We start from the raw sequence: 19219 nt of genomic DNA, 5'->3' as shown, positions 1-19219 counted from the left end.
TGGAGTCTTCCACCCCGGAGATCCCAGACGTCCCAAGACCATCCGATTCCCCCCTTCCTCATACCGGGGCATCTCAGGGCCAGCAAGATGAACAGGGTGGCACCGAAACAGCGCCATCCGCAAGTCAGCCGGGGCCCTCCAGGTCCCGGCCACCTAGGGGATGTCTGCCAAGGGCATCACAGGCAATGGGGCGTGCTTCACAGCTGGACCCTTCCACCTCCGAAGTGCATCCTGGGGTAGCACCAAGAAGAAGCAGTAGACAGCACAAAGTTAGAAAGTTGTAGTTCACTAGACGGCACGGGTGAAGGTCAGCATTAGTCAGGGTTTGGTAATCATTTATGTTAAGAGCACAATAAACTGTTAATTGCATATCATGCTGTGACTAATGTGTCTCTGATTCTCTTCTCCACCCACTCCCCTACAGCTCAGTGCTCCGACTCCCAAACGTAGAGAAGCAGACTAAGCCCATGTTTCAGAGTGCCTGCCCTACCTTCCCCAACATCCACCAGACCCTTGGTGCAAGTGCACCCACCCCCCCTCCCTGTTGGTCAAAACACATGTGTCCCCAAACCTTGCAGGGCCAGGGTTGCAGCGTGCATTCGGAGTACAGGTAGGAATCAGACTTGAGTGGCACCAGGGGCAGGATTGTCATCATCATCCTCCAGCCTTCAACCAAGACTCGCAACCATTGCCCGCCCAGGCACATTAATAGGGTCAGATGTTTCTGGGGGATAGGGTGGTGGGATGACAGGAGCTGGGGAAGTGTGGTGTGGTGGTTTAAGGGCCCAGGTCAGTTTGGAGGGCGAATAGTGGCTGCACTTGCTCCTGGGGTGTGGTGGATGTGTGTTGATTGTACCCCGCTCACTGCACAGCACCAGCTAGGTGAAACAGGTTGCAATCAAGGTGTCCCTCACTGCTCTTCCCTGCCGGACACCTGCCATCGCCATCTGCTCTCTTTCCTCCGGTTCTTCATATAGCGGCACATCCACCTCGCCCCTCGCCTCCTCCGCCTCCTCCTCCTCCTGCTCCAGCTGGTCTCCCCGCTGCTGGGCAGTGTTGTGAAGAGCGCAGCAAACGATAATGATGCGTGAAGCACACACAGGGTCATACTGGAAGGCCTCCCCACAGCGGTCCAAGCAGCGGAACCGCATCTTCAGCAGGCCGATGCACCACTCAACGACAGACCGAGGCTGCATGGGCCTCGTTGTAGCGGTTCTTCGCCTCGGACTGGGGCATCCGCACTGGCGTCATCAGCCATGATCTTGGAGGGAATCCTTTATCACCCAGTAGCCATCCCAGGAGCCTGCGCTGGTGTTTAAAGAGCCCAGGGATGTCTGACTGCTGGATCACAAAGCTGTCATGGACACTGCCTGAGTGACGTGCATCGACCTGCACGATCTTGAGCCGATGGTTGCAGACAATTTGTATGTTCAGAGAGTGGAACCCCTTCCGGTTCACAAACTGCTGCGGCCCTGCATGGGGCCCGCAAGGCGATGTGTGTCCCATCCACTGCTCCCTGCACATTGGGAATCCCGGCGATGGAAGTGAAGGCAAAAGCCTGGGCCTCCTCTGTGCACGGCCCACATCAAAATTTATGTCCTGCCCTGCCTGGACATACAGGGCATCTGTGACCTGCCGCACACATCTGTGCACGGAGGCCTGGGAGATCCCAGCTAGGTCGCCATTGGGTGCCTGGAATGATCCAGAGGCATAGAAATTGAGGGCTGCGTCATCTTCACGTCCACAGGGAGCGGGTGGCCACCCCTCCCCTGAGGTGCCAGGTGTGCGAGCACCTCACAAATGTAATGGTCTTGGACAGGCGCAGCAGTGATGTCACATCTCCTCCGAGAGGGCCTCAAAGGAATTGCGGGGTCTGTACCTCCTTGCCCTCGGCACCCTCCGCCTTCTGTGCACCCTCTCGGGAGGCTGCCCACCCACCTCCTGGCCCTCAGCGGCAGCCCTCTGCCCTCTTTCCTGAGGGTCTGGTGATGGCTGCTCCTGCGGTGGTCTCTCCATGCCTGCCATCTCTTGAGTCACCTCTTCCTCCTCCACCCCTGCTGCCACCAACATGGCCAGCTCCAGATCAAGCAAACCGAGATCCATCTGCACAGTTGGGTTTGGAAAGAGCATAGAATGACGGATTATTATCTATGGCTGCATAGACCCAGCACCACTCCAATCCCTCACTTGGGCCAGAACCCCCACATGTAGGTCCTGGCACCACCACACAATCCATGGTGCCACGATTAGACTGATTAGGGTTGTGTGAGATTCCCACCATGACAAATGCTGGCACAGATTTTGCAGGTTTTGTAGGCAATGTACCCCCTTGAGCCATTGCTATGTGTGCAACTGCAGCATCCGTTACAGGCATGTGTTGCTGCTCCGTGTCACAGGGCAGGGACAGACTGCAAAGCAGCACCAGATGTGCCCAGTGACAGCAGATTCCATGCAGTCCATGTCTGAACCTCTGCTCCCCGGCCTGGAGCAGCAGCTGCTTCATCTGGTTAGGCCTCAGTCAGCACATGGTGCACTCCTCCCCCACCCCGGAACACCAGCACTCAGTCGAGTCCCTGAACACACCCCACGGCAAGACAATGCCATTGCAAAGAACTGTGGAAGGGGAGGGTGAGCAGGACCCCTTGAGGCTGCCTTACACACTGAGCTGTGGGACTGCCCTGGAAGGGGAGGGTGAACGGGACCCCTTGAAGCTGCCTCCCTCACTGAGCTGCAGTACTGCCCTGAGGTGGGGGGTGGGGGGAGGGTGAGCAGGACTCCTTCACAGAACCTCACCCAGAGAGTTGTGAGGAAATAGAAGCCCCCTGCTCCCCCCCCACCCACCCCAGATATCACTGGTCCATGGGCCAACACCTGAAGACAGCAGGAGGAAGGCCACCAAGCATCTCCAGGGCCTGCCTGCAACATCTCCCACGCTTCGCTAGCAGCACCTACCTCCTCACATCTGTTCAAAGCTGCCATGCCAGGTTGAGACTTTTATATACCGACTCTGATTCGCGCCAAAATGACATCACACCAATGAGGTGGGAGATGCAGACGTGGGCGGAGATTGCGGTGTCGATCCCGATAATGGCATGCTAAGGTATGTAAACTCATGCAAATCAGCAGTACGCCGGTTTTCTGTGGTTTCCCGGCGACGCCATTTTTTTCCGGTTGGGAACCTGCGAAATGGCCGACACACGCATCTCCAGACCCGACCCACCAGAAAAGTTGCAGGTCGTAATGGAAGAATCGGGCCCTCTGTTTTTCTAATGGCTATCAGGTTCTACATATTCATTTCTATCTGTGCTAACTATTTATCCATTTTTAATGAGTACTGCATGCATTTTGATACGGAGCCTTTAACTCTCTTATCATTTCTGCAATCTCTGATCTTAATTGCTGGTGTGTCATAAGTTTTTATTCTTTGTCTCTTCCTGCCAGCCAAAACACTATCTGGCTCCATAACCTCATTGTTAATCTTTAATTTATTATATCTCCACCTGGTTCAGGTGAAGCGAATACCAATTGTCTACTCCTATTTTCCTCTGTACAGATGCCATTAATCACAACCCATTTCCCCCACACCAGTCCCTCAGCCACATGTTCATTTCTCTAATATCATTTACCCTACACCAATTTTGTCGTGACTCAGGTAAGATGATACCCTTTAAGGTTTTGCTTTTTAATTGAGCAGGTAGATGCTCATAATCACTAAGCACAGCCTCTTTCCAGGTCTTATCTATGTTGTTTGTTCCCACAAGGACCATGATAACTGGATCCATCCCCTGCCACCAAAAGCTCCTTTCCAGCCCCAAGCAGATTTCCCAAACCCTGACAAAGGACAACTGTTTGGACTCATGCTCTCACCTGCAGAGAACTGGGTCTGCCCCCTGACTATACTGTCCCCTACTATCTCTACATTCTGATTAACGCCTTTCACTTGAGTACCATCCTGTACCAGGGTACCATCATCAGTTTGCTCATCTACTTTCATCCCTCAAGCTGCAAGAACCTTGAGACTATTGGACAATTGCAAGGGTTGAGGCTCCTTCACTTCAACTTCTCAGTCCCTTTACTGCCTCACTCAGTCATACCTTCTTGTCACTGACCACCGACCAAATCAGAAGACTCCAACATAAGGGCTGCTTCCTGGAACAGAGTGCCCAGGCGACCCCCATCCCAATGCTCCCCACCCAGCCCTTTACCAATGTATTGCAGTGTCTGCAGTTCAGCCTCCAGATCAATGATTCTGAACTGGAAATTTTCAAGCCACCTACATTTACGACAGATGTGTTTACCCTGGACCAGACTGGTGTTGAGGAACACACATTCTGCAGTCACAACACATCACCTGCCATGCTGCATTTACTGTGTTAATTAATTTGTTACTTTCTTAATTAAATTATAATTAACAAATCTTATTACTCAGAATAAGCTTTACTGTTGATATTAAACCTCATGATTACTAATAAACCTCACAATTATTAATAGATAGCATGAGTTTTGTAAGATAAATGAGAAAATTATTTGTCAACCAATCACTTAGTTATTCTCAACCTTCCTCACTGCACCATATTTCTTCACTCACCAAATTCCCACATTCACACACTGTAACTAGCTACACTCAATGGTTAGCTGTTGTCTTCATGCTTGTTTATTAGGAAAGGTGGGAAATGCAGCAGTAAGTTTGCACTTAGCAAACTCTGTCAAACAGCAAAATCTTAATGGCCAGGCGATCTGTTTTTCTGTGATATTTATTGAGGGATAAATTTTGGACAGGACACCAGGGATAACTCTCCTGCTCTTCTTCAAAATAATGTCTGTCACCATATCCTTTACATCTTCCAAATAGGCTTGGTTTAATTTCTGACCTGAAAGACAACTGGGCAATATTCCCTCAGTACTAATCTGGTGCTCCAGCTTTGATATGTGTTGTGAAGCCCTGGAATGGGACTTGAACTCAAACCTTGTAATTTAGTGGTGAGTGTGCTCTGAGCCACAGCTGCCACTCTACAGTTGGTACTGTATATTTCAGTAAAACATCCTTGGTGAAATAGAGATATCTGACATAATTTCTCACCAAGGTTCAAGTTCGGCGAATTGTTCCCTGTGCACATTGGATTGATGTGGCCTCCGGATTGATAAGAGCCCTTCTCTTACTCTCCCTTCCAGCAGCTTGTGTTCTGCGTCCTGGACATTCACTCTTCCACCTTCCTCCGTCGGGAAAATGGTACAAAAGTCTGAAGTTACGTACCAACCAACTCAAGGGCAGCTTCTTCCCTGCTGCCAACAGACTTTTGAATGGACTTACCTTGCATTAAGTTGATCTTTCTCTACACCCGAGCTATGACTGTAACACTACATTCTGCACTCTCTCATTTCTTTCTCTATGAACGGTATGCTTTAGTGTGCAAGAAATAATACTTTTCACTGTATACTAATAATAAATAATAAATCAATAATAAATCAAATCAAATCAAAATCAGAATCCTTGAAGTCAGGACAAAGTTCTACAGCATGTGCCAAATGACTTTCTGTGGACTTCAGTCATTTTAAACAACTCGGGAAACCAGCAAACACTTCTACAAACTCAGAGAGCTGGTAAAAAAAAGTATAATCAATGACTAGACAGAAATAAGTTGATGGTCCTTTAAGTGGAGTCTGCTGTTGAATACATGTTCAGCTATGTAATGTTAATAATGTTAGCTGAGCTCTTAACTGAAACACTGAGCTCCAAAATGGCACTATTTTTAAAAACATTTTATTCCATCCTTCCAGGTACAAAGCCAATGCTCAGAATGGACAGGGCAAACCCGAATCCATTCCTTGCTTGCCCCAAAAACCAAATTCAAAATCAAATTGAATCCAATTCATGGTCCCCGCAAGAGAGATAGACAAGATCCAAGCTAACAAGATAAGGCATTGCACCCCATCTTGGGCTTGATCTGATGCTTGATCTTAGCACTATTTGCATCAAAACAGTGTGATGTCATGCTCTGAAGTAGGACTGCTCTGCATACACCTGGACAATACCTGTGCTCACGTTAACCTTCTCACCAAGATGGTGTCTAACTTGTCCAGAACTACACATATATACACACTATAGACACAATTTTTGAGGCAAAATGGTACACCATTGTTACAGAGCTGAATTTTGGGCAAAATGGTTCTAGAGAAGCAATGTTCATTGATAAATTGAGCGCATGTTATTTAAACAATGAACTAGAAGCAGCACACATTTACTAGAAATGCCCCCAGTGATACAGATGGGCAGAAGTTAGAATTTATTTCAGGAATCTGTGCCATAGCTTTCTGCAGTCTTTCTCCATTTAAATAATATTCAGCTTCTTTATTCTTCCTACCAAAGTGCATAACCTCACCCTTTCCTACATTATATTCCACCTGCCAGGTTTTTGCTCAATCATTTAACTGTCTATATCTCTCTGTAGACTCTTTGTATCATCCTCAATACTTGCCTTCTCACCTATTGTTGTTCCACCTGCAAACTTCGCAATAGTACATTCACTTCCCTTGTCCAAGTCACTAATATATATTGTAAATAATTGTGGCCCAGCACTGATGCCTGTGGCAGGCACTCTATTAGTTATAGATCGCCATCCTGAAAACAATTGAATATCCTTACTGAGAGTGCAATCAAGACAATATTTTAAACTTCAACAATCATATCATCGGTTTTTATCTATTCAATAGCTTTTATATCTTCTGCTCAATAATGTTATTTGTTCTGTGTATCCAAACCATGTGGAGTTTTGTTTTGCTTGCCTTCAGGCTGAAACAATGTTCAGTCAACCACCTACTGGGCTCTTGTGTTACGTGTGACCCCAAAGGAAACAAATATGCCAAGTGACATCACCAAATTTGATAAGGTACTTTATTTATCTGACTTTAGTTAAACCTTCACAGCTGCATAACTGCAAACAGTGAACGCAACAGTTTAGGCTATAATGTTATTTGTTTCATAAAAACATCCAAAGTGTTTTCCAGAGTTCAGCTGGTACAAATGAAATTACAAAGTATATCACACTAACTCCACATGAGCTGCTTTCATTTGATTGAATTGATTTTGAGGACACCTCTGAGACACTGTCGGAGAGCCAGTTGTCTCTGCCACAGCTGTAAAACTTCACCCATCGCAACATTTTACATTTCATTCAATTATAATTTCATTATTTAAAAATTAATTTCTTAGCATGTACATTCCAATATTCTCTGGTGGCACCTATTTTCTTTTAGAAAACTTGGACTAGTTTGTTATTTTCTATGATTGGCAGCTTCAATGTAATTTAGTTGACTGACTAGTCAGCATTTTCAATGATATTTACAAATTGATTGTGTACACTTGCTCAGGTTAAAATAAAGTCAAACTTTTACTTGCTCAGTTTCTTTGTCACTGAAGGCTTAGCAATTATTGGAATGAGCACGTCCCCTGATGGATCTTGGTCTTTTGCATCATGGATAACATTGAGCCTTAATAATTCCTTGGCAAATGTTTGTCTATGTAACATGATTGAAGGATGAACTCTCCCTGGACATACCACTTAGATTGTTACAAATTAAATCAAAGAGGTTTATTCCAGGGCCAGAGGTACGGGATACTTGTGACACAAAATATGTTTGGACAAAAGCCATTGGAAAGAGTGGACGAAAAATAGATGAATGGCAGATTGGAAGTTGTGAGGAAAAAGTTGCAGAAATTTAGAGATTCAAGGAATTGTTAAAGATACAAGCAACTGTTTAAATTTGTTATTTGGAAGCATAAGAATTATTCATGAAAATAAGAAAGTGAGATTTGAATCAGCTCTAGTCCAAAAGCTGTCAACATGAGAGATAGATTACCCAAGAAACATCATCCAGAGAGGTAAAGGAGAGGAGAGCATTCTCAGACATTAAAATAGAGATCAGATTATAATAAGTGATGCCGGTTGGTAGAGTTACTGTGAGATATTAGAATTGTCTTTTTAATGTCAATTGTTAATTAAAATTGATAATATACTAATAGTTTCCATACATTATTCTGAAATACTATGAATTGTTTTATAAGTACGTTAGGTTAAAATGAAAGCTAGTTAATGGCTTCATTGCCCAACTTCCTCTTTTGTGATCTGAAAAGATGGGATTAGCACATTTCGGTTTCTACCAGTTAGTGAGGGAGCTAAGAGCGAAGTGCAAGTTGAAGCAAAATCAAAGAATCAGGAACTCCACACTAACAGCCAATTATTCAAATGTCGATATATAAAAGTATGTCATAATCAAACAGAACAGAAAAACAGATTTCTAAAATTCAGTCATCCAAAAAAAAATGTTGGTTCGCTTCGGCTGTTAAAGAAATAGAACAACCTGACCTTTCCTGGCAGAGTAAACTGGCATCAGGTAGATACATCAGATAGATAACCGCTGATTGAAACTTTGTGAATCATTGTGTGGTATTTGTTGAACTATTTCAATTATAAAATATTTTGCTGATTCATGCTGTTAGGCTACAATTCTTTGTTAATCTTGAGAGATTTTTTTGTCAAGGGGAATTCCTGTATAATGTTGTCAAACAGAGCAGTAACCATGAGAATTGGGATTATTTTAACATTTGGTAAAGGATGACCAAGGAATTGGTAAAGAGAGAAAACAGAGCATGTAAGTGAACTGGCGAGAAACATACAGATTGTACATTGTGCAGACTGAGAAAGACATTGGCAAATGTAAAACACAAATAGCAGGTTCACTGCGCATGGTTGTTCCGGCTTGACTCACCGGTTGATCAGCGTGGCAAGCCGGGAAGAGAGTGCGCGAGGCCAAAAATCTGGTTCGCGCCTGGCGTGAATTGGATTGCTATCTTCCTGGCACTGTCCTGCCGGTGAGAAAGGCTTCGCACCCAGGCAGGGTGCAAAGCCTATTTACATGGAATTGACTACATTTAAATGTAGTTACCGGGTTCGGCCTGGCTGCCTCCGTCCTCCCAGGTGCTTCCGCCCTCACCAGCGAGACGTCATGCCAGCGAGAATCACTACAGCTCTGCACTAGTGGGAGCCAGGAGCCATGGCCATGTCTTGGGGATTGGAGGCCAATGAAACCCCTGGGTGGTCAGGAGCATGTGCCAGCCTGACAGTGCCCACCTGGCACCCTCACAGTGCCCAGTTGGCACTCTTGCAGTGTCTTGTTGGGCAGCATAAGTGTTAGCCAGGGCAATGCTAAAGGGGTGGAGCCTGAGTGGGGGTGGGACTATGATGGAGGGGATTGTACAATGCCGGGGGCTATTTAACGTACAGGCCCATGCAAGCGGGGATCTCTGCAAGGAGAGGGTTATGCTGAAGGGGGTGGGGGGGGCTATGTAAGAGGGGGATTGTGAAGGAGTGGGTCATGGAGGGGGTTGCGACACATGCATATCAAGTGTCTGCCAGGGGACTCATAGGGAGGGTCCTGATGCCCCGATGCTGGTGACCCATGTTGGTGTGGGGGTGTGACTATGCCACCAATGATGGAGGGGTCCGATGTCCATGGTGGGGGGGTGACCGGGAGTTTGAGGCACTCTATGCAATGGTGTCCTCATGCTCTGAAACTGGCTTCACCGGCTCACTTGGGCTCTTCCCCACCCGCTGGCACAAACCTCCTAGCTATCAGAAAAATTGACAGAGTGCAGAGGAAGATACCAATGCCGAGCTTGCCCAAAAGACCGACGTGGAGGACTCCTGTTTCCATGCTGTTATGACCCTTAAAAACCTTTAGGGAAATTTCTGCCCATTATCCTTGGCTTAGGCTGAGGGAAAATATTTTTCCCAGAAGACCATTGGTGAAGACATCCTCCACTTGGGAATCCTTCTCTCTCTCTCTCCAGCTCTCTCTCTGTCCTCGTCTTTCTCCTCCTACTTATGAACAGCTGGTCCTCCTCTGTTTTGTCCCTTGCTTTGAAAACCATACTGTCCCACATGTCGGACTTAGAAATTCTAACAGTCTTTTGATCTACCGTACATTCGCACTTCACCATTTTCATGTCCTTCAGCATCATGCACACCTGTGGCAAGAGAGAAAAAAACTGCATGAAAATCTGAGTCAGGTGACCAGGTGCGGAATGCCCTAGTCATGTAAGTGCTCTGGAGAAGGGACGAGAGGAGGGGAACAGGGAGAAGCCCCAAGAAGTGTCACAGAGACGGGGGCAGGAAACTATTTTTTATTCATGAGAGATGAGCGTTGCTGGCTGGCCAACATTTATTGCCCATCCCTAGTTGCCCGAGGGCAGCTGAGAGTCAACCACATTGCTGTGGCTCTGGAGTCACATGTAGGCCAGACCAGGTTAGGACAGCAGATTTCCTTCCTTAAAGGACATTAGTAAACCCGATGGGTTTTTCCAACAATCGACAATGGTTTCATGGTCATCGGTAGATTCTCAATTCCAGATATTTTTTATTGAATTCAAATTCCACCATCTTTCATGGCGGGATTCGAACCTGGGTCCCCAGAGCATTAGCTGAGTTTCTGGATTAATAATCTAGCAACAATACCACTAGGCTATCACCTCCCTCAGTTGAGTTTTTAAAAAGGAGAAGCAGTCTGCAACTGAAGAACGATCTGGTGGGAAGCAGACATTAAGCAGAGTAGGCTTGGGAAAAGCCCTCATAATTGAAGAGAGCGCAAGAGAAGGCTGGAGATCCAAGAAAATATGAACATACAAATTAGGAGCAGGAGTAGGCCACTCAGCCCTTCGAGCCTGCTCTGCCATTCAATAAGATCATGGCTGATCTAGCGGTAACCTCAACTCCACGTTCCTGCCTAGCCCCGATAACCTTTCACCTCCTTGTTAATCAATAATCTATCTACTGCTGCCCTAAAATTATTCAAAGATTCTACCACTACCAACTTTTCAGGAAGAGAGTTCAAAAGACTCACGACCCACTGAGAGAAAAAACTCTCCTTTCTGCTTTATGTGGGTGATCCCTTATTTTTAAACAGTGACCCCCAGTTCTAGATTCTTGCATAAGAGGAATCAGCTTTTCCACATGCACCCTGTCAAGACCCATCAGGATGTGTTTCAATCAAGTCACCTCTTACTATTCTAAACTCCACTGGATACAAGCCTAACTTGTCCAACCTTTCCCCCTTAGACAACCCGCACATTCCAGGTATCTGTCCAGCCTTCACTGAACTGCCTCCAATGTATTTAAATCCTTCCTTAAATAAGTCACACATAGACTCATGATTTGTGTCAAGACTTGCTATTTTCCAATGGAAAACATATTGGCCGGGAATTTTTACACGATGGAGTTTCCTTTTTGGCCATCCGAGGAATCAAACATATTCCTGCCAATATTGGCCACCGCGCAGCCATTTCACTGGTTTAATTAACTGGAGGTAGGACATCACCCTTACTCTGGAGGAAGTGCCACCGCAGAGAGCCACTAGCCAACCTGATTGACCGGGAACTCTTTGGTTCCAGCAGTACCAGCATCTGTAGTGACCAAGTCTGGGACTAAGCAAGTTACGGGAGTCCTGGACCAGGCAAGCTTTGGGGGTCTTAGGATGATGAGCGACAGTGAGACCCGGGGTTTTGCACAGAGTGTGGTAGCATTTTGGTGGAGATGCCAGAATGGGAGGAGGGGGTTGATGAACAAAGCACCTAAGTGGCCAGACCTTTTGGTGGATGCCTGATTTTTAAAAGCTGTGGATGTAGGTGCCCTCCCTCCCCCACACCCTTTCCAAACAAGGCCTGAGCGGGATCCATATTCGGGTCTGCCCTCTGCCCCTGAGCTTTCTTTTTTCCCATTCCCCGGGTTTCTGGAACCTTTCTGTTCTTTAGTTAGGAATCTGCCCTCTGCAGACTCCCTTCATGTCTTGCTGTTCCAACAGTTTCTGTGAGAACTTGTTCGTCCTTAAGTTTCCCTCCTTCTAATTACTCAAACTTTCTGTTCACCTGTAGCCTTTCTGTAACTAGGCAACAGCCTAGCTTTTTACACCTGTGTTTGTTTTAAAGTTGTAAGAACTTCAATAAAAATGCAGGCATCTAAGCAACCCACAGACTTACAGGCATTTTTTTAAATGAAATTAAAATTGATGAAATATAAATTAAGCTTAAACTTAAAACTATTCCTTATTCCTAACACCCACAAAACAATTATAAATTATTTAAAACTACATTTATTTCCCAATAGTGATGGTGAGCTTCCTTCATGTAGGTACAACCATAGTGCTGTTAGGGAGGGAGTTCCAGGATTTTGACCCAGTGACAGTGAAGGAATGGCAATATATTTCCAAGTCAGGATGGTGAATATCTTGAAGGGAAACTTCCAGGTGGTGGTGTTCCCCTGAATCTGCTGCCCTTCTCCTTCTAGATGTTAGCAGTCATGGGTTTGGAAGGTGCTGTCAAATGAGCCTTGGTGGGTTCCTGCAGTACATCTTGTAGATGGTACACATGGCTGCCAATTTGTATTGGTAATGAATGTCAAACTTGTGCTGGTTGCTGTGGGAAAGTACTTTAGGACTAGGCTAGTGCTCATACAAGAATAAATGCTGTAATTAGAACTGGAAGGCAGTGGGCAGAATTTTCCTGTCCCGCCCATCTCAGGAATCATAGCGGGTGGAACATGGACCATGCAATGGTCCGTTGACCTCGGGTGGGATTTTCTTGCCTTGGGGCGAGCGCGACCAGAAGTTCCTGCCCAATGTCTATCTATACAAAGAACTAAAAATTTGACTTGACCTGGGGTTATTGATGTGTATTTATTTTCCCGACAAAATATTTGACTCTATTTCTTGCCAGTAATGTGCAGAGTATGAAATATTTGTTGAATGTACAGACCTGACAAACCTGAGTTTCCACTGCACCACCTGTGCTACCGAGAAAGGGCGTGTTTCCGAGTTCTGTTGGCAATGCCGGAAACCATGGCAGGGACCTGGGCCACATTCTGACCGATGTGACAATGAAGGATGAACCAACATAGAGTTGAACACATTATACAACTGCCAATTAATTAGCCTGCCAGAAACTTCCATTAGGGTATGACCTAATTGTGGCAGACAGCTCATGCACATTGAAAGGAAATCTAAAAATATGACCTGTTATGGGCGCCATGTTGAATGTTGCTTTATCTGTCTCAAGCTGACGGTTACATGTCAGCCAACAAGACAAGGGTCATGACTTGGTCTTCATGCCAAGGAGTTTGCACCAAATATGATGCTCACAATTAAATGAAATAAAAATCCGTGGGAGCGATTTTGAGGCAACATTCTCCATGCATGGGATCACCAGCATGGACACAAAATGCAGAGAGAATCAGGAAATGCAATTCTCTCCAGAGAGATTGTGCTTTGGGCTTTTCCCTGCCCCTCACCGGCGATGTTGCGAGGTTCACGCCCATAAATCTGGAAAAAAAAATTTAGTTCAGTAAATTTGAGAGTGAGGAGTGGAGAGAGGCTCCAAGTTAAAACCAGGGCTGAAAAATGCAGACCTGGGACGCCAGCTTGTGAGAAGGTAGAGATCCAAGATCACCCCAACATTGGCGATACCTTAATATGACCTGCAAAACAATGGTGTCCTGTTGGCATGACTGGATAACTGTGAGAGTGTGTGGAAGGCAAATCTTGAATGCATGTGATGATTCACGGCAAAGCAATTCCCTTAAGGTCAATCGAGTCACAATTAGTCACAAATAAATTGATCACACAAATAAGTGTAAACGGGTATGATATAGTCAGGATTATGGAGACATGGCTGCACTGTGACCAGGGATGGGAAGTGAATATCATGGGGTATTCAGTATTTAGGAAGGACAGACAAAAAGGAAAAGCAGTGGGGTTGCATTGCTGGCTAAAGAGGAAACTAATGCAATAGCGAGGAAGGATATTAGCTCTGACGATGTGGAATCTGTATGGGTAGGGCTGAGACAAACTAAGGGGCAAAAAACATCAGTGGGGATTGTATATAGACCCCCAAACTGTAGTAGTGATGTTGGGAATAGCATTAAACAGGAAATTAGTGATGCTTGCGATCATTTGCACATAGATTGGGCAAACCAAATTAGTAACAAAGCGATGGAGAAGGAATTCTTGGAGCGTGTATGGGACGGTTTTCTAGGCCAATATGTTGAGTAACCAACTACTGAACAGGCCATTCTAGACTGGTTATTGTGTAATGAGAAAGGAATAATTTGTAATTTAGTTGTGCAAGGCCCCTTGAGAACGAGTGACCATAGCATGATAGTATTCTTCATCAAGATGGAGAGTGACATAATTGATTCTGATACTAGGATCCTGAATCTAAATAAAGGAAAATAAGATGGTATGGGGCAGGAGTTGGCTATGATGGATTGGGAAACATTACTTTAAAGACTGTCAGTGGATAGGCATTGGCAAACATTCAAACAGCACATGGGTGAACTGCAACAATTATTCATTCCTGTCTGACGCAAAAATAAAACGGAAAAGATGGCCAAACCATGGCTTGCAAGAGAAATTAGAGATTGTATTAGATCCAAGGAAGAGGCATACAAATTGAGCAGAAAAAAACAACAGACCTGAGGATTGGGAGCAGTTTCGAATTCAGCAAAGGAGGACAAAGGGATTGAGTAAGAAAGAGAAAATAGAGAATGAGAGTAAGTTTGCGCGGAACATAAAAACTGGCTGTAAAAGCTTCTATAGATATATGAAGAGAAATAGATTGGTAAAGACAAATGTAAGTCCCTTACAGTCAGAATGATGGAAATTTATAATGGGGAACAAAGAAATATCTGACCAACTAAATACATACCTATATTCTGTCTTCACAAAGGAGGACACAAATAATATACCAGAAATGTTGGGGAACACAGGGTTAGATGAGAGGGAGGAACTGAAGGAAATATGTACCAGTAGGGAAATGGCGTTGGGGAAATTAATGGGATTGAAAGCAAATAAATCCCCAGGTCTGATAATCTGCACCCCGGAGTCCTTAAGGAAGTGATCCTAGAAATTCAGGATGCATTTGTGGTTATCTTCCAAGATTTCATAGACTCTGGAACAGTTCTACAGATTGGAGGGTAGCTAATGTAACCACACTATTTAAAAAGGAGAAAACAGGAAATTATAGACCAATAAGTCTGATGTTGGTAATGGGGAAAATGCTAGAGTCCATTGTAAAAGATTTGATAGCAAAGCACTTGGAAAAGAGTGGTTGTGTGGATTTCCTCTGGGTGCTCCAATTTCCTCCCACACTCCAAAGTTATGTGGGTTAGGCTGATTGGCCATGGTAAATTGCCCCTTAGTCACAGGGGTATTAGCAGTGTAAATATGTGGGGTTATGAGGAAAGAGCATGGGTGGGACTGTTGTTGGTGTAGGCTCGATGGGTTGAATGGCCTCCATACTGTAGGGATTATATGATTGCACCCTCTGGCTCACTGTTCTGATGAGATATCTTCTTATAGAGCCAGCCAGACAACTGCATTCCTGTCCTACAGAAAGGTTGGATGCTCAGTCCAGTGCTTCCTCCATGTCTTCTCTGCAAGGTTGGTGACAACTCCTCACAGGGACTGAACACATCAGACATGCCTGTTTCTCACAGAGAATTAGGACATCTCCCCCACAATGTAAAGGACCACCATCACTCATCCCACTCATTCAGTGTGTGATCTCTGTTCATGTTGTCCCATTGCTTGCCTCCATATTCCATTTATCTCAGTCCATGGTGACACTGAATCTCAAGAGATCAGTAAGGATAAGATTAAATCGGGGGAGGTGAAACTCTCTTCGGGACATTGCCATGAAATGACCCTGGTCATAGAGTAAGTGATTTCCCTTCAGCCAGACAGGAGTCAGGCATTCGCAGTAGCTCTTTGAAGAACAATCACTGTCCCCACTGCAAGCTATCATCATCCTGGGGACTATGGGCAACCGTTCCCTCCCCATGACATGAGCTTCATCACTGAGGGTGTGCGCTGCCAGCAGCTAGATGGGAGAACAATACTCAGAGAGGGCACGTGAGAATGATGGGATGTCCTCCATCGTTTGCCTCATCACCGTCCATGAATCGGACAGCTATGAGGATGTTCTGAGTTTGTCTGCCCCATCTGGCCATCGCCACTGCCTGTTAGCCGACATCCTCTTCTTTCAGGTCGTTCTCTCCCTTATCCACTTTAACGTCCTCCTCATCCGAGGAAAAGTGCTGCTCCTCCATCTCCTCCTTAGGTAGTTCCTCCGCCCATTGAAGTGCCAGGTTATGAAGGGCACAATAATCACGATGTGCGACACCCACTGCGAACTTTATTGCAGGGCTCCATCAGACTAGCCCAAGCACCGGAATCCCTTTTTCAGCATCACGGTGGTCTGCGCCACCAAAGCATGAGTAGCAGCATCAGCCTCATTACATCTGATCTCAGCTACACTCTGTGCCCTTTGCACAAGCGTCATCAGCTATGTGCTCAGTGGTATCCCCTGTCCCGGAGGAGCCAACCTTGTAATCAGTGTGGACCCTCAAACATGCCAAGGATCTGAGGACGGCTCAGGATGTCTGAATCGTGCACACACCCCGGGAAGTGAGCACACACTTGAAGGAGGCAATTCATGTGGTCGTAGACTAGCTGAATATGAGCAAGTGGAAGCCCTTGCAGTTCGCAAGCTGCACTCCTTGATGCCATGGGGAACAGAAACCCACTTGAGTGCAGTCAATGGCACCCTGGAAAGTCAGACAGCAGTATAAATCCCATGGCTGTAGCCAGTAATGAATTTGCAGATGCACCCACCCACCCCACCTCCCCACCCCACATCCCCAGCCTCCTTGCAACATTTGAGTGGGTCTGTTTAGCCAACCATCCACCACATTCCCAAGCTTCCTTTCCCAAGGCAGTGGCCAAGCAGCACAAGTAGGCAGCCTCAGAAACGGTCATGGTATAACTTGGCTGTCTTCCCCTTCTGGCCCCAACTCTTTCCTCTTTCTGGCTCTGGGTTTTCTGCCCCTTTGCCCCAGTTATTTTGCCCCTTCTGGCCTCACCTAGGACCCCAGAGCATTTCCCAGGTACCCCCAAATATTTCCCTTGTATCTCCAATGCCTCTCCCTGTACGCCCGAGTGTTTTGATGATGCCCTCTCCTTCTTCTGAAAAAGGGGAGGGGGGGGCAATGGGGATGCCTGTGATGATCGCCCTTACAGAGGACACCCCATCTCAGTGGAGCCATGTTGCCAGCTCAAAGAGTCCCACCTCCTCAGAGTGATGTAATAACCCACGCCCACTCTTTTTTTCAGACTAAGAAGCTCAAAATCTGCAGAGAAAACTGGTCAGTGGAGCTGCAGAGCTTCACGCCAGTTTCCTCGCCAGAACTGACACATTGCCAAATTGTGGTAAGATTGACCCCACTGCATTGACTTCCCCCAGACAATCACAAAGCTGGGTTTACCAAATAAAATGCAGAACAACTGGCCTTGACTCTGTGTTGCTAGATTCCTCAAACTTTTTTATGCACGCTAGGAGAATGACAGGGTCTTTATTTCATTTGAAAATGTAGCGAAGCTAGTCCAACAACAGGTGCATGAGCTACCAGAAACTGAGTCACTATGCAGGTAAATTTAAAATATCCTGATGCAGGTAGTTTTAAAATAGATTATTGTAGTTATTTTGGTCAGAAATTATGTTTAACAACACAACAGTATTCCATCTACCAAACTACTTATTTCATACTGAATATGTCTGCTATAAATCTGCTATAAACTTTACCTTAGCCCTTTTTAGCTGAAGCCTCTTCAAAAGTTGTCTCAGCTCTCTCCCTCTCTCTCTCACCACCCTCTGAATAAAAGCCACATTCCTATTTTTATCTAAACTCACCAATTTTAAAAAGGCTTCCCTAGGCAGAGCAAATCATTCTTCAGTGATTTTGGAGCTGAAGTGAAGAATTAGGTGCTTTGGTGCAGACTTTGCTCCTGGGTCAGGTGTATTTCTGCCTCCATGAACCCAACTTTTAAAGATGGTTGCCGGGATATTCAATTTTTGGTCTGGTAGGGGTGGAGGGAGGAGTGGGGTTGGGGGAGGACTGGGATTAGAAGTCAGGATGGGCCACCCACAAAGAACTGAAGAGGATATCATGTGCAGAGTTGGGTTGGATAGAATGCCTGCCTCAGTTTTCTGGCGCACATTGTCAGTAATTTCTAAAAATAGTTAACATGAAACTCCATTCCAGCCCTTACTCCTCACCCTCATACCCTTCTCACACTCCCCACATACTACCCATGGCCAATCCATGCAAACTTATGCCATCTCTTGCCTCTAACCACCCCCCACCACTGACCCCCTTCCCCGCCACCGCCCCCCCCCCCCCCCCCCCCCATGGCCTCTCATACCTTCCAAGTCCACCTATGTTCCTTCACCCATTCGTCATGGACCTTCATAGTCCCTATGCCAACGTAGTGACAACTCATGCCTCTAAGCACCATCCTTTACCCTTGTACCTACCATGTCAACTCATCTAGTATTCACATGGGAGGACCTCGGGACTTATGCAGAGCTGAGGTAAAATAAAGTTCTGAGTGTCTATTCCTTTATAGACACATCCCTATATTGAAAAAAACACTCATTCATAAAACCCCATTTACTACAATCACTTTATTTCACCTAAATAACATCTTATAACAAACATTTCATTCAAGTGCACACACCCTTATACGAACAAGCACTGAAATTCATAATCGCACATAAAAGAGTCTATAACCACTTGTAGCTGTCAATCAAAATGTGAAATGGCAGGCACCCTACTGTGATAATGAATAGTTATGAAATCATTTGGGGCGATACTGCAACACCGTGGTTAGCACTGCTGCCTCACAGCTCCAAGGACCTGGGTTCGATTCCCGGCTTGGGTCACTGTCTGTGTGGAGTTTGCACATTCTCCCCGCATTTGCGTGGGTTTCCTCTGCGTGCTCCGGTTTACTCCCACAGTCCAAAGATGTGTGGGTTAGGTTGATTGGCCATGCTAAATTGACCCTTCGTGTCCCGGGATGCATAGGTTAGAGGGATTAGCGGGGTAAATATGTGGGGTTGTGGGGATAGGGCCTGGGTGGGATCGTGGTCAGTGCAGACACAATGGGCCAAATGGCCTCCTTCTGGGGTTCTATGATTCTATGATTCAGTCATGCATCACGAATCGTGTAACAGAGACACTCAGCTTTATGTCAACAGTGTAAAAAAGCAAACAATTTTTTTTAAAAAAACCTCTAACCACTTTTTTCCAAAGATTTAAAAGGCAGTGCATTGAAATGC

The sequence above is a fragment of the Mustelus asterias genome, chromosome 3 (assembly GCF_964213995.1).
Source record: "Mustelus asterias chromosome 3, sMusAst1.hap1.1, whole genome shotgun sequence".
In the NCBI taxonomy this organism is placed as follows: domain Eukaryota; kingdom Metazoa; phylum Chordata; class Chondrichthyes; order Carcharhiniformes; family Triakidae; genus Mustelus; species Mustelus asterias.
This window is presented reverse-complemented; position numbering follows the sequence as displayed.